The sequence below is a fragment of the Vulpes vulpes genome, chromosome 5 (genome assembly GCF_048418805.1).
Source record: "Vulpes vulpes isolate BD-2025 chromosome 5, VulVul3, whole genome shotgun sequence".
In the NCBI taxonomy this organism is placed as follows: Eukaryota; Metazoa; Chordata; class Mammalia; order Carnivora; family Canidae; genus Vulpes; species Vulpes vulpes.
Window position 1 is genome coordinate 92,296,966 of NC_132784.1, and position 13,133 is coordinate 92,310,098.

The 13,133-nt window shown below is 41.8% G+C and overlaps 1 protein-coding gene and 2 non-coding genes across 4 annotated transcripts in view; 2 read left to right on the forward strand and 1 right to left on the reverse strand.

The window, feature by feature from the left end:
• The first annotated feature begins 195 nt into the window (after positions 1-195).
• On the forward strand, positions 196-268 carry TRNAK-UUU (transfer RNA lysine (anticodon UUU)). Its single transcript has one exon. It is a non-coding gene; the product is annotated as a tRNA-Lys (tRNA).
• Positions 269-547: 279 nt separating this feature from the next.
• On the reverse strand, positions 548-620 carry TRNAK-UUU (transfer RNA lysine (anticodon UUU)). Its single transcript has one exon. It is a non-coding gene; the product is annotated as a tRNA-Lys (tRNA).
• Positions 621-6,790: 6,170 nt separating this feature from the next.
• The window catches only part of MDM4 (MDM4 regulator of p53), a 48,221-nt gene continuing 41,878 nt past the window's right edge, over positions 6,791-13,133 (forward strand). Inside the window, exon 1 of one of the 2 annotated variants that reach the window (XM_025991419.2) lies at positions 6,791-7,489. The gene's annotated coding sequence lies outside the window, so the exon portion shown is untranslated. The remainder of the gene's footprint in view (positions 7,490-13,133) is intronic. The other variant, XR_012001770.1, reaches the window with a different exon arrangement.

The window sequence follows — 13,133 nt, forward strand, 5'->3', positions numbered from 1 at the left end:
TTTGGCAACTAATCAAACATGAAATATGAAAGAACTCGAAGGACACATGTCTTAAGTAAACGGAGAAAAAGGATAGAAAAATAAATGTTTGTTTTTCTTTACCTTGCTGATAAAAGCACTTTAAACATGTTTCACCAGAGAAGTAATTTATTAGAATTATATCAAGTAAACAGAAGAGCAAGCCTCCCTAAGAGCGCCCGGATAGCTCAGTCGGTAGAGCATCAGACTTTTAATCTGAGGGTCCAGGGTTCAAGTCCCTGTTCGGGCGTCTGTGGCTTTTGCCCCTTACTGGCATTACCAAATACTACCAAATGAAATTCTCGTGATGAAGCACACTTCCACTTCAAGTTGAATTCATTTTTTCATTGCTTTTAGAAAATGCAAGGTAAATGTGTTCTCAGGGAAAGAAAAACTAACTATGTAAAAATCACTTAAATTTTTGGCAAATATGGAGGTTTTTGCAGTTGTTTCCCGTTGAGATGGAATTTGTGTTTCTTAGCTTGTTAATAAGTGAAGGAAAAAAATAAAGGCGAAAGTTAAAGCAAAGCGCCCGAACAGGGACTTGAACCCTGGACCCTCAGATTAAAAGTCTGATGCTCTACCGACTGAGCTATCCGGGCTCTCATGAGAAAGGGCTCCTACTACAATGCCTTACATAAGAATAAAGAACCTTGTGTAATCGATTTCCACTTCCTATATTTTGTGAAATTGTTTTAAACCCAAGAAAGCTCAGGATTTACACAACAAAGAGAAACAGAAGACTTAAATCATGTACTTTTCACCAGCGTAAGCAGGTACCTCAGAATTATGAGGTATTTATATGCCCCCAAACCATTATTACATAGGTTTCTTTGATTCGCAATCTCTCTAAATAGGTCCAGGATTAAGAGGACGCAAGCTGTATCACTTTTGAAGCATTGCAGTAGCATCAGATCTATTTTTACTATTAGTAATAGGGTGGATATTCGTTCTAAAACTGATCGGAAAACAGAAAAGATAGAGTCTAAGAGAGAATATAAATATACTGCTCGGAAGCTACTGGGTTAAACTGTGTAGTGTGGAGTGGTAGAAAGGACTCTGCAGAGGGATAGGACAGTGTGATTGTCCTGTATGTCCTTTGAAGACGTCCAAGTAAGTTTTAAGTGACGCAAAACCCTGGAGGAAGTCACCAGCCATGACTCTGGGGGCAGAAGCCTTGCAAGCTAGAAAGACAGGAAGCTGAACGTACCGGCAGAGAGATTTTATTGATCATAGCATTGAAGGCTCTTCTCTTCCACAGCCGTCAGTAATCTGAGCTCTGCCTTCTGCTACAGGGCTGGCCTTGAGAATTACTCACCGTGGGGTTTAGCGTGGGACTCTAAAGAATCTCCCTTAATCCCATCTGCTTAATTCCAACACTTGAGGAGTGATTGTTCTGGACCAGAAATTTCACTTTTAGGAATTTGTTAAAAATGTGTTAAGTGTTGAAGTATAAATAGTGTTAGAATGCTAGAAAGAGCAGAATCTGTAGTCTGTTCTTGTTACATCTTTGCCATTAAGTCTTTGTGACTTCATAATTGCTTATTTTGCCATTTTTCCAATAAGTTGTTTTCCTCTATAACATGACTATTAATAGCTACATAATAATCCATGTATTAAGGCTGTACCATAATTCATATAGCCATTATGTCATTTGCAGTATTTTCCAATTAAAATGCCATGATGATCCCCCCTACATGTAATTCTTTTCATGCATCTCTGATTATTTCTTTAGGACAAATTCAACACTTAACATATTTTTAACAATTTTTAAATCAAGGCATACTTGACATATAACATTAGTACCAGGTGTACAACATAACAATGCCGTATTTGTATATATTGCAAAACGATCACCACAATAAATCTAGTTAACGTGTTACCATACAGAGTAACAAGTTTTTTTCTTATAATGAGAACTTTCAAGATCTACTCTCTTAGCAACTTTCAAATAAGCACTATAGCATTATTAATGATAGTGAATGTGCTGTATATAAGGCTTAACATATTTGACTGGATTGGAGGGAGATGTAGAGAATATTGAAAACTAACAATACTTAATTCCAGACAAAAAGAATCACTTCATCCCCTAAGTAATGGGGAATTATTAAAAGTTTGGCTCATTTATGTTCCACTTAACTAGTCAAAGGAGCACACTAAAAACAATGACAAGGACTATCACATCAAATGTTCTCTATAAGAATCACATTGCCAGAATTAAACATCTGTCCAGAGCTAATGGACAGATTTCTAAAATTGGCTGTGTGCAGACAGGATGCTTAGTCATTAAATTAGGTATATTAGACTGCCTTTCTTTTGCTCAACACTCTTTGATTTTCCCCTACTACTTTATTGAGTGACACATGGAACTTTTTACAGCAGCATTCAAAGTCCTCTGCATCTGGCCCCTGCCTACTTTGCTGGCATTTCACACCAGTCTCAATATACATATGATGCAAACCACAATTATTATCTACAATTCTCTAGTAGCCACATTAAAAAAGGTAAAAAGAAACATGAAATTAATTTTAATTATATATTTTACTTAACCCAATATATCCAAAATATTATTTTCATATGTAATCAATATAAAACATTATTAATGAGATACTTTACAGTATTTTTTTCCTATTGAGCCTTTGAAAGCTGATGTGTATTTTACACTTATAACACATCTCTATATGGAGTAGCCACATTTCAAGCCATGTGTACCTGGTGGATATTACACTGGGTACTGTGATTCAGTACCATGCCAATCATTTGACTCTATAACCAAGTTTGATCAAAGTAGATTATTTTCAGTTTTAAGACCGTCTCTTCTAAATTTCTTGTGTTTTTCCTTTCCTCAATATTTGTGCCATGTTTCTTCAAATGACTTCTCCCATTTCTGCCTCTTTAAATCCTATGCATTTTTTTAAGATCCTACTCAAATGATTCCTCTTCTACAAAACCTTCAATGATTGTGTTAAATAGGCAGGAAAGATTAATTCAAGACACTAGAGATAGGCTCACATTTATATTCAGTAGAGCCATACATTTATTTTTCAAATTGAAAAAATAAAATTGCATCTCCATGTTACAACATGCACAAAAATCGATTTCAGATGAGTCAAAGGCCTAAATGTGAAAAGTGAATCTTTAGAACGTCTAGGAGAAAATATATGAGAGTATCTTTATGACCTCCAAATAGGGAAGAATTTCTTAAATAAAAAAAAAAAGGAAGTAAAACTAAAGAAAATAATCTGACTTCATTAAAAAACTTCTGTTCATCAAGTCATTAAGAGTGAAAACAAGTTATAGATTTAAAGATTTATTCATAATACATATAATCAAGAAGGATTAATAACCAGATTTGGCAGAGAACTCCAAAAATCAGTAAAGAAAAGACAAACCAATAGAAAAATGGGCAAAAGACACGGATGGGCAATTCATAGGTGAGTAACCATGGTTGATAAACAGGAGAAAACACTCAATTGTACTAATAATCATGGAACCACCATATAAATCAAACCACCAAGGGAAATTCTCACATCTATCAGATTGTTTTTTTAGTAATCTGACAACACCAAGGATTGGATGCAGAACAATAGAATCTTTTATTTATTTTTCTTATTTAAATTTATTAGTTAACATATAGCTTGATATTGGTTTCAGGAGAATTCAGTGGTCCATCACTTACATACACAACACCTAATGTTCATCACATCAAGTGCCCCCTTTAGCCCATCCCCCACCTAGCCCATCTGCCACCCACCTCTCCCCATCAACCCTCAGTTTGTTCTCTATCATTAATCTCTCTTTTGGCTTGTTTCCCTTTCCTTTTTTTTCTTTTTTCCCTTCCCATATTTCATGTTTTCTTTCTTAAATTCCACGAGTGAGATCATATGGTATTTGTCTTTCTCTGACAGACTTATTTCACGTAGGATAATACACGTTTCATCCACGTTGCTGCAAATGGCAGGATTTCATTCTTTTTGATGGCTGAGTGTGTGAGTGTTTGATTTCCGTGTGTGTGTGTGTGTATGTATCACATCTTTTTTCTTTTTTTTAAGATTTTATTTATTTACTCATGAGAGACACAGAGAAAGAGGCAGAGACACAGGCAGAGGGAGAAGCAGATTCCATGCAGGGAGCCTGATGCGGGACCCCGGGATCACGACCTGAGCCAAAGGCAGAGGCTCAACCACCGAGCCACCCGGGTGCCCCATATCGCATCTTCTTTATCCATTCATCAGTTGATGGACATACAGACTTTTTCCAAAGTTTGGCTATTGTTGACAATGTGAGCAATTGAATCGTATACACACCCATCAGGAGTGTATACTTCTACAACCACTTTGGAGAGCACTGTACTATGATCTGGTAGTGCTGATAATGTGTTTGTGACACAGTGATTCTACTCCCTAGAATGCACAACTACAAGAAATGTCCATGGCAGCATTGTTTCTAACAGCCAACAACTGGAAACACCTATTTATGAACGGAGGCGATGAATAAAAATTGTGATGCAGTCATTACTATTACGGGGTGGATTGTGTCCCCCCTACCTCCAGATTACTATGTTCAAGTCCTAACCCCGAGCATCTTAGAATGAGACTCCATTTGGAGGCAAGCCTTTCTTTTATAGGAGTGATTAAGATAAAATGAAGTCATATGGGTGGGCCCTAACCCATTATGGCCGGTGTCCTTATAAGAAGAGGTTAGGACGCTGACAATTTACAGACCAAGGAGTGAAGACAAAATAAGAAGGCAGCCATGTGCAAGCGAAGGAGATGTATCAGAAGAAACCAAATTTGCCACACCTTGATCTTGTACTTTTAACACCCAGAACTGTGAGAAAACAAATTTCTATTAAGTCACCCAGTCTATGGTATTTTGTGATGGTAGCCCTAGAAAAGGACAGTTGCTATATAACAATTAATTATACAATTCAGTCTATTACTATACAGCATTACTAAACAATATTGAAAATTAATTATGCAGGATTTAACATTGTGGAATTTCACAATGATCAGCAAAAAATCCAAGTTGCAGTAGAATACATACAGTTTGGTGCCATTTATAAAAATTTTAAAATATTTTTAAGGAATATATACATATATAAATCCTAAAAATCTAAAGAAGCGCATGGCAGGGGTAAATACCAAATTCAGGATAGCTTCCTTTGGAGTTGAAGGAACTAGATGTCATAAGAGAAGGGCCTATTGGAAACTTTTTCGTAATAAGTAAAGTATATCATTCTTTAGGGGAGAGTGGTGAGGAAAAGATTATATTCTTCTTTATACCTTTTTGTATATGTGAAGTAGTTCATTATAATTTTTAAAGAAAGGCTAAGATCCATAACATTGACTTCTAGTTCCTTTAGAACTCTGAGGGGCTCGAGAAAAATCTGATTTAGCCATTTTATTTACAGACTGGGGAAACTGAAGAACTGTGTAACTTTCTGGTTTCTAGAAATAACTAGACTAAACCCAGATTTCCTGTCTCTTTATTAAATAAATGGTTTTTGAATATAGTTCTTAGAGAAGGAAGTGGTGATCACTGAGTCAGTTATGAGCTTGTTAAGCTAATTTCATTTTCTTTCCTCATCGAGTTTACTTGATAAGGAGAAGAAATGCTCAAGTTATAGTTCATTTTCGTTAGAGCAAGTCACTTGATGAAGTTTTATGAACTCCTTGGGAAAGGATAGCGAATGTTGCCAGGTATTGACTATCATTAGGTAGGATAATTAGTGGTTTAAGAACAACATTGGAAGATGAATAATTAATCATGAATCAGTGTCAACCATGAGGGGAAAAGCTCTATTTTAAACCATGTTCTATTCAACATATTTATCAAGACTTTTGATAAAGACAAGTTAAATATGTTGATTTCAAAGGGCAAAAAGTAAAAGAGCTGATCTCCTGACCTTTCAGGCAAAGTTAACTGCACTTACCACATTCTTTTTATCTGGACTGTCTGATTCTTCCACTAGACAGATTCCAGGGATTATTTGCTTTGGAATCTTCTAGGTTGGTACTTGGCACACAGTAGGTTCTTAACAAATGTTTGTTGGCCTTAAACAAAATGAGTTGCCAGACAGGATCATAATTCCAAGAGTCCAGGAGAAGAGACTTAAACTAACTGGATACTATTTAAAAGATACAAATTATTGCTTGGGAATTAAAAAAAAACACTAATATTAATTGCACGAAAAGGAGAGAAGCAGTAGAGAGTGGTTCAGCTAAAAAAGCCCCTCCCCTCTATTTTTTGAGAGAGGTGGTTGCTGACTTCAAGCTCTTTCGGAGCAACTGTGAAAAGGGAATTAATCCTTCAGTTCATTTGCGAGAAATTTAGATCTCCGAGCTATGCGGAAGATGATGCCAGAAATAGAGCAAGGCGCAATGTGCAAATTAAGGGAGGTCATTGCCCCATTTTATTTAGCGTGGGTCTGTACCCAGTCCTGGGGGCCGCATTTTAAACAGGACCAACAAGTACTTGTTCAGACCACGGTGACCAAGGTGGTTTGAAGCCATGTCAAGTACGAAAGAGTTGGAAGGCTGTGAGGGGATGTCTAGCTTTGCAGAAAAAGCGGGGGGTGGGGTTAGAGATGGAACACGGGCACCGCCTTTAAACGACTGGATAGTGTTCCCACTGTAAAGAAGGAGGCCTTATTCTGTTTTCCCAAGTGTGTGACTGAAACCAATAGAGGCTGCAGAGTAACATACTTCAGAAGATGCTCTGACACTCAGAATCCTCCTGAAATAAACGAGAGGAGGTGTTTGGGAGGGATGATACCACGTGGCACCGGCAGAGGTGGAAGCCGCGCAACCCGAGGGTTCGTTGCGGCTGCTTTTATTTTGGGGCATCAGGCTAGATGACCTGCCTGTAGGATCCAAAGAAGCTCCGACCTCCTGTTCTTTGCACCTCTTTCAGCTTTATCACGTATCTTGTGGCTCGTGTCTATTCTAGTCCTCTCTCCCCCACCTGGACAGCGCGGGCGAGCTGCTGCCCCCTCTAGCCGCCGCCTCCGGGGAGTCGAGGAGGTTAACTCCGAGGCGCAGAGGCAATGGCGTTTTTTGGAACAGCGGAAGGCTACCTCTGACTATGCTCTCAGGGGGTCTCCCCTCCTCGATTTCTGATCTCCTAGGACACGTCTGTGACCACCACCGGGCTCTGCGAGCTCCTGAGACGCTTCCTCTGGAAGCGTCACAACTCAGTCGTCCAAAACCTGCGACTCTCTTCCCGGTTTGGGCTCCCCTCTATGGTAGGGAGTTCAGTTTCTCCTACCTCTCTAGCCCTCCAGTGGAGCCTCTATGGTTCCCGGAGGCCTCACCGGAAGCCCTTGGGAGGAGACGGCTTCAGGAGACCGGAAGTTGCGCCCTCACTGCTCGCCGTTTCAAAATGCCGCTGAGGCCTTAGGGCCTGTGACTGGCGTCCCCTCCCCCCGCCCCGGGCTCGGCGGGGGAGCGACTCATGGAGCGGCCGTGAGGTGTGGCTCTAGGGTCTCGGCGGCCAGGTCCCAGGCGGCCGCGGGGGAGGGGGGAGGAGGGAGCGGGCGGCGGCGCTGCGGGCTCGGCGGCCTCGGAGCCGGGGCAGCGGGCGGGCGGGCGGGCGGGGCTTGCGGCACGGGTGGCGGCGTTGGGGCGGTGGCGCGGGGCGGAAGGAGGGCCCGTGGCGGGGGAGCCTGGGGACCCGGGGGAGCCGGGGGAGCCGGGGGTGGACGGTTTTGCGATGGGGCCCCGCGGAAGGTGAAAATGGAGGTGGAGTGACGCGCTGTGGCCGTCCCGCCGCCGGGTTACAGCCTGGGGGCGAAATAGGCGGCGGCGGACGTTTAACGGGACGCGGCGTGGGGGGAAGGAGGGACGTGGATGTCTCCCGAGATGTGAAGGGACTGTAGGTTGTCGCGGCCGCGCACCGTCGTGGCAGAGGCACTTGAGTGCTTGTGTGCAGGGGGCCTATTTGGGGCCACACCCAGGCCCGCCCAAACGGAGCCTCCGGAGACGGGGCTCGCGCGTCTGTATTTTCATCCACACCTTCCCGCTGATTCTTGTGCCCTCTGAATTTTGAGACCCACCCTGTTAAAGCGGCACCCGTAGACTCTGCTGGTGCTGTCTCCCCGCCATCGGGAAGGCGCTCGTGTCGGCCAGGCAGCTCCGACGCCGAACGAGCGTGTGCCAAGGGTACTTGGTATCTTTGGTGCCAAGTGTCACACATCTCAGCCTAGGTTTTGGCTCCTCCCTCCTCCTACCTCCCTGACACGAGAAGGTAATTTAGAAGTGTTTTATGTCACAGTATTTCGTTTCTCACAGTGCTGGTCAGGATCACACATTTTTGTAGTTTATTAAAAAAAAAAAAAAAAAAAAAAAGCAGACGTGTATCTCAAGTTAAAAAACGCACGTGATACAGAAGTGTGTAAAGTTTAACTCTTCGCCAACTCTAACCGGCTCTCTTCTCAGGCTAGCTGTTAATGGCTTCATAACATCCTTCCTGACTTTTCCCTACGGTTCTCATATTTTTATATTTTTTATTTGTTACTTTTTAAAAAACATTTATTTATTCATGAGAGACAGAGAGGCGGAGATATAGGCAGCGGGAGAAGCTGGCTCCCGGCAGGGAGCCTGATGTGGGACTGGATGCCTGAACCTGGAATCACCCCCTGAACGGAAGGCAGCCGCTCAACCGCTGAGCCACCCAGGCGTCCCGGTAGTCATATTTTTAAATGTACATTTTAAAAATTATTTATTTATTTATTTATTCATTCATTCATTCATTCATTCATTCACGAGACAGAGAGACAGAGAGAGAGAGAGGCAGAGACACAGGCAGAGGGAGAGGCAGGCTCCTTGCAGGGAGCCCGACGCGGGACTCAATCCCAGGACTCCAGGATCACACCCCGGGCCGAAGGCAGGCGCTAATCCGCCGAGCCGCCCAGGGATCCCCCAGTACTCATATTTTTAAACAGTAGGATCATTTTGTATGCATTGTGATGCGCCTTAAGTTTTTCAGATAGTATCAGGGACTTTCCATCAAATATACATATAATACTTTCATTTAAACACTTGCCACGGTACTGTTTTAGAGGGTTGTACAACAGTTTCGCTAGCCAGTTCCCTGTTGATGGAGTTTTAGGTTGTTCCTGGCGTAATGTTTTGCACACTGTGCTGGAGTATACTCTTGCTACATACACATTTTACCTTGTAGATGTGTAGCCGACTTGGTAAGAACTAAAACAACGTCTGAATAGTACAGTAGTTTTCTTTTTTTAAAGTTGTTTTTATTGCCCTCAAGTATATAGTTGAAAGAATCAGACAGTAGTGTTTAGTAGAGGTCCTCAGGGCTTTAAAGAATTAAGAATGATTAATTCTGCTACCTTCTGACAAGTTTTTAATTTGTCTTAAAATCACACTTGTTTTCAAAGGTAGAAATTTGGAGATGAAGCATAGGAGTCTTTTGGACTAAATGATGGTAAAACCAGTCTTCCATTATCACTGAGAGATGAATAAACTGTTGTCTGATTTCAGTCCAGTAGAGGACACAAAAACACAAATATAATGTGGTAAGTGGTAATAGAGGGGCTCTAGTGTCATCAGCTTCCCTTGGAGTGTCAGCCTTGACCAAGGGAGTGACTTTTGACCTCGGTAGAAGAATAAGAATTTCCAACAATAGAAGGTAGATCACAGAAGAGGAGAAAGGACAGGTGCCTGATATTATCTGAGTCCATTGGCAGTGGATTTCAAACTTTTTAAACCATGACTCCCAGTAAAAATAAGTTTTATATTGTGACCTAGACACATAGGAGGGGGAATGGTTAAGAACTCTGGTTCTGCAGCCAGGGTGCTTGGACTCTAAGACCATGATTTTGAGGAAATTATCTTCCTCTCTACCTCAGTTTCCCCCTTGAAAATGAGGACAATAATATATCTACCTAATAGGATCTTTATAAAGATTAAATGAGTCATTGCAAAAAAGTGCTTTAAAGAGTGCCTGATACCAGGGTGCTTAACTGTGTTGTGTTGGTTATTTTCAATAACAGAAACAGGTTTCACAGAACAAAGCTTTGTTACTTTTATTTTCTGTACTATTTCATTAGTGGAGGGGATCAGTAATGACTCACTGGGGTGCAACTTGTAGTTTGAGAAATTCAGTACAAAAAATGCCTAGGAGGTGAGTAGTAAAAGGGCTTGTTGACACATTCAAGAAACTGAGTCATCATTCATCACAGTGGGGATTGTAAGTTGGAGACAGGTCCAGATGTATAAGCTCATGCACACATACCCAGTGAGGGGAGTGAGAGAATGGAAATGGAAGTGCTCCCTGAGTCAGCTCTACTGGCCCATGTGCAATAGTTCTTCAGTCTTCAAATGCACTGAAATACCTGAGTACTTTGGCCTGCCCTGGGATACCCTTAGTTCTGTTGTGTTGTGGAATGAAGTGGTGGAATTGACTTCTCTCTCTTTCTTTCTTGCTTTCCTTTCTTTTCTTTCTTTTTTCCTGCATTTTATTTATTAGAGCAGGAGGGAGGGGCAGAGGGAAAGGGAGAAGCCGACTCCCTGCTAAGCAGGGAGCCCTCTGTAGGGCTCACTCTGAGGACCCTGAGATCATGACTTGAGCCAAAGACAGATGCTTAACCGACTGAGCCATGCAGGCACCCCGTGGCTTCTCTGTCAATAAAGCTATCTCTCTTGAGGAAGTCCTTTTGTTTTTTTTTTGTTTTTGTTTTGTTTTTTTTTTAATTTTTATTTATGATAGTCACAGAGGGAGAGAGAGAGAGGCAGAGACACAGGCAGAGGGAGAAGCAGGCTCCATGCTTGGGAGCCCGACGTGGGATTCGATCCCGGGTCTCCAGGATCGCGCCCTCGGCCAAAGGCAGGCGCCAAACCGCTGCGCCACCCAGGGATCCCTTTTGTTTGTTTTTTAAGTTGAAGTATAAACACACGATGTCGCATTCATTTTAGGTGTATACAGTGTAGTGATTTGACAGCTCTATACATTATGCTGTGCTCACCACAAGTGCAGCTACTACCATCTGTCACTCTACAACGCTAGTACAATACCATTGACTATATTCCCTGTGTTGTACCTTTTATCCTTGTGACTTACTCATTCCATAACCAGAAGCCTGTATCTCCCATTCCTTCACCCATTTTGCCTGTCCTTCTATCTCTCCTTTCTGGCAACCATCAGTTTGTTCCAGGGAGAGTTTTTTTGAAAGCAAGAAAACTGCAAAAAGAACTTTCTTCCTGGGATCCCTGGGTGGCTCAGCGGTTTAGCCCCTGCCCTCAGCCCAGGGCGTGATCCTGGAGTCCCGGGATCAAGTCCCATCTTGGGCTCCCTGCATAGAGCCTGCTTCTCCCTCTGCCTGAGTCTCTGCCCCCCTCTCCCCCGCTGTGTTTCTCATGAATGAATAAATAAAATATTTTTTTTTTTTTAAAGAACTTTCTTCCCTCATTTATTTATTTTTAAAGATTTTATTTATTCATGAGAGACAGAGAGAGAGAGAGGCAGAGACACAGGCAGAGGGAGAAGCAGCCTGACATGGGACTCGATCCTGGGATTTCAGGATCACAACCTGGGTTGAAGGCGGCACTAAACTGCTGAGCCACCCGGACTGCCCCACCCTCATTTATTTAAAAGTAGGCAAATTCTTTTCAGCTTTTTATGCTCATCTCTGAGGTTTATTATTAGCTGGAAAGAAACCTTTCCGGAGAGCCAAAGCAGTTCCAATTAATAATGTAGATTCTTTTTTGTAACAAGTATTTTCTAAGAGTACCAGTTTTTTCAAGATGCAGTAGATAAATGGAATTTTTGTGATTTCTTTCTATTTGGTGTATACCATTCAATAAAGTAAAGACTATTGTTTTAATTCAGTATTTTTTCTATTTTTTCTAACTTTTTAATGGAAATATTTTTTTAAAGATTTTATTTGTTTATTCATGAGAGACCCACAGAGAGAAGCAGAGACATAGGCAGAGGGAGAAGCAGGCTCTCTGCAGGGAGCCCAACGTGGGACTCGATCCCGGGACTCCAGGATCATGCCCTGGGCTGAGGGCAGGGGCTAAACCACTGAGCCACCCAGCTGTCCCTTAGGTCAGGATTTATTTATTTATTTATTGTTTTAGGTCAGGATTTAAAAAAAAAATTACCACTGTGCCTTTTTACTACAATTAATACTTTCTTTATATCTACTATCTAGTATATAATTTAAAATTTTAGGATTGTTTAGAGAAAAATGGAATTTATAGATGGTTTCTTTGAATCAGGACTTGAATGAACAAGATCCAAATGCTCTGTTGAGTTTGTTTTTTAGCCTAAGTACGTCTCCCTACTTAGCCATACCCTTCCCCCCATCTGAAATCCCTATGTTCTGAGATTTCCTACATTCTGGGTTTGGCTAATTGTTTGCTTTTGGTATTATTTATTCCTTTACCCTCCATTTTTTCTACAAACAAGTAGTTAGATGTAGAAGCTTGGTTAGTTTTATTGTCAAGAATACTTCATAGGAGGTTCTGGGTGCTTCCTGTTGGTTCATATCAGGAAGTGCATGATGTGTGAATGACTGTCTCTTTTAGAGAGTTTTGTTAGTGGTCAGGTATACTCAATCGTCTTTGTGTTTTAAGGTCCCCCATCCCCCAGTCTTTTAAAAGGTTTATCATCTATTAATGGTTGTTGAGGTGATATTTAATCTGAGACTAGAAGGTCTCAGATGAGTCAATCTTGCATGGAATTCACAGTGCTACAAATGAAGGAGCAGTATGTGCAAAGGCCCTGAAACAGGAAGTAAATGCTCTGAGAAACTAAAAGATCAGTTGGTGAGGTGCAGGGAACATGGAGAAGAACATGAGGTACTAGAGGAAAGACTGGCAAGAATAGGGCTAGATTCTGTGTTTAGAGCAGTAGCAAGCTTTAGAGCAGGGCCTGGCACTGTAGGATTGGATGTTTGCTTTTTTTTTTTTTTTTAAGATTTTATATATTTATTCATGAAAGACACACACACACAGAGGCAGAGGGAGAAGCAGGCTCCACGCAGGGAGCCCGACGTGGGACTCAGTCCTGGGTCTCCAGGATCATGCCCTGGACTGAAGGTGGCGCTAAACCGCTGAGCCACCGGGGCTGCCCATTTGTTTGCTTTTTTA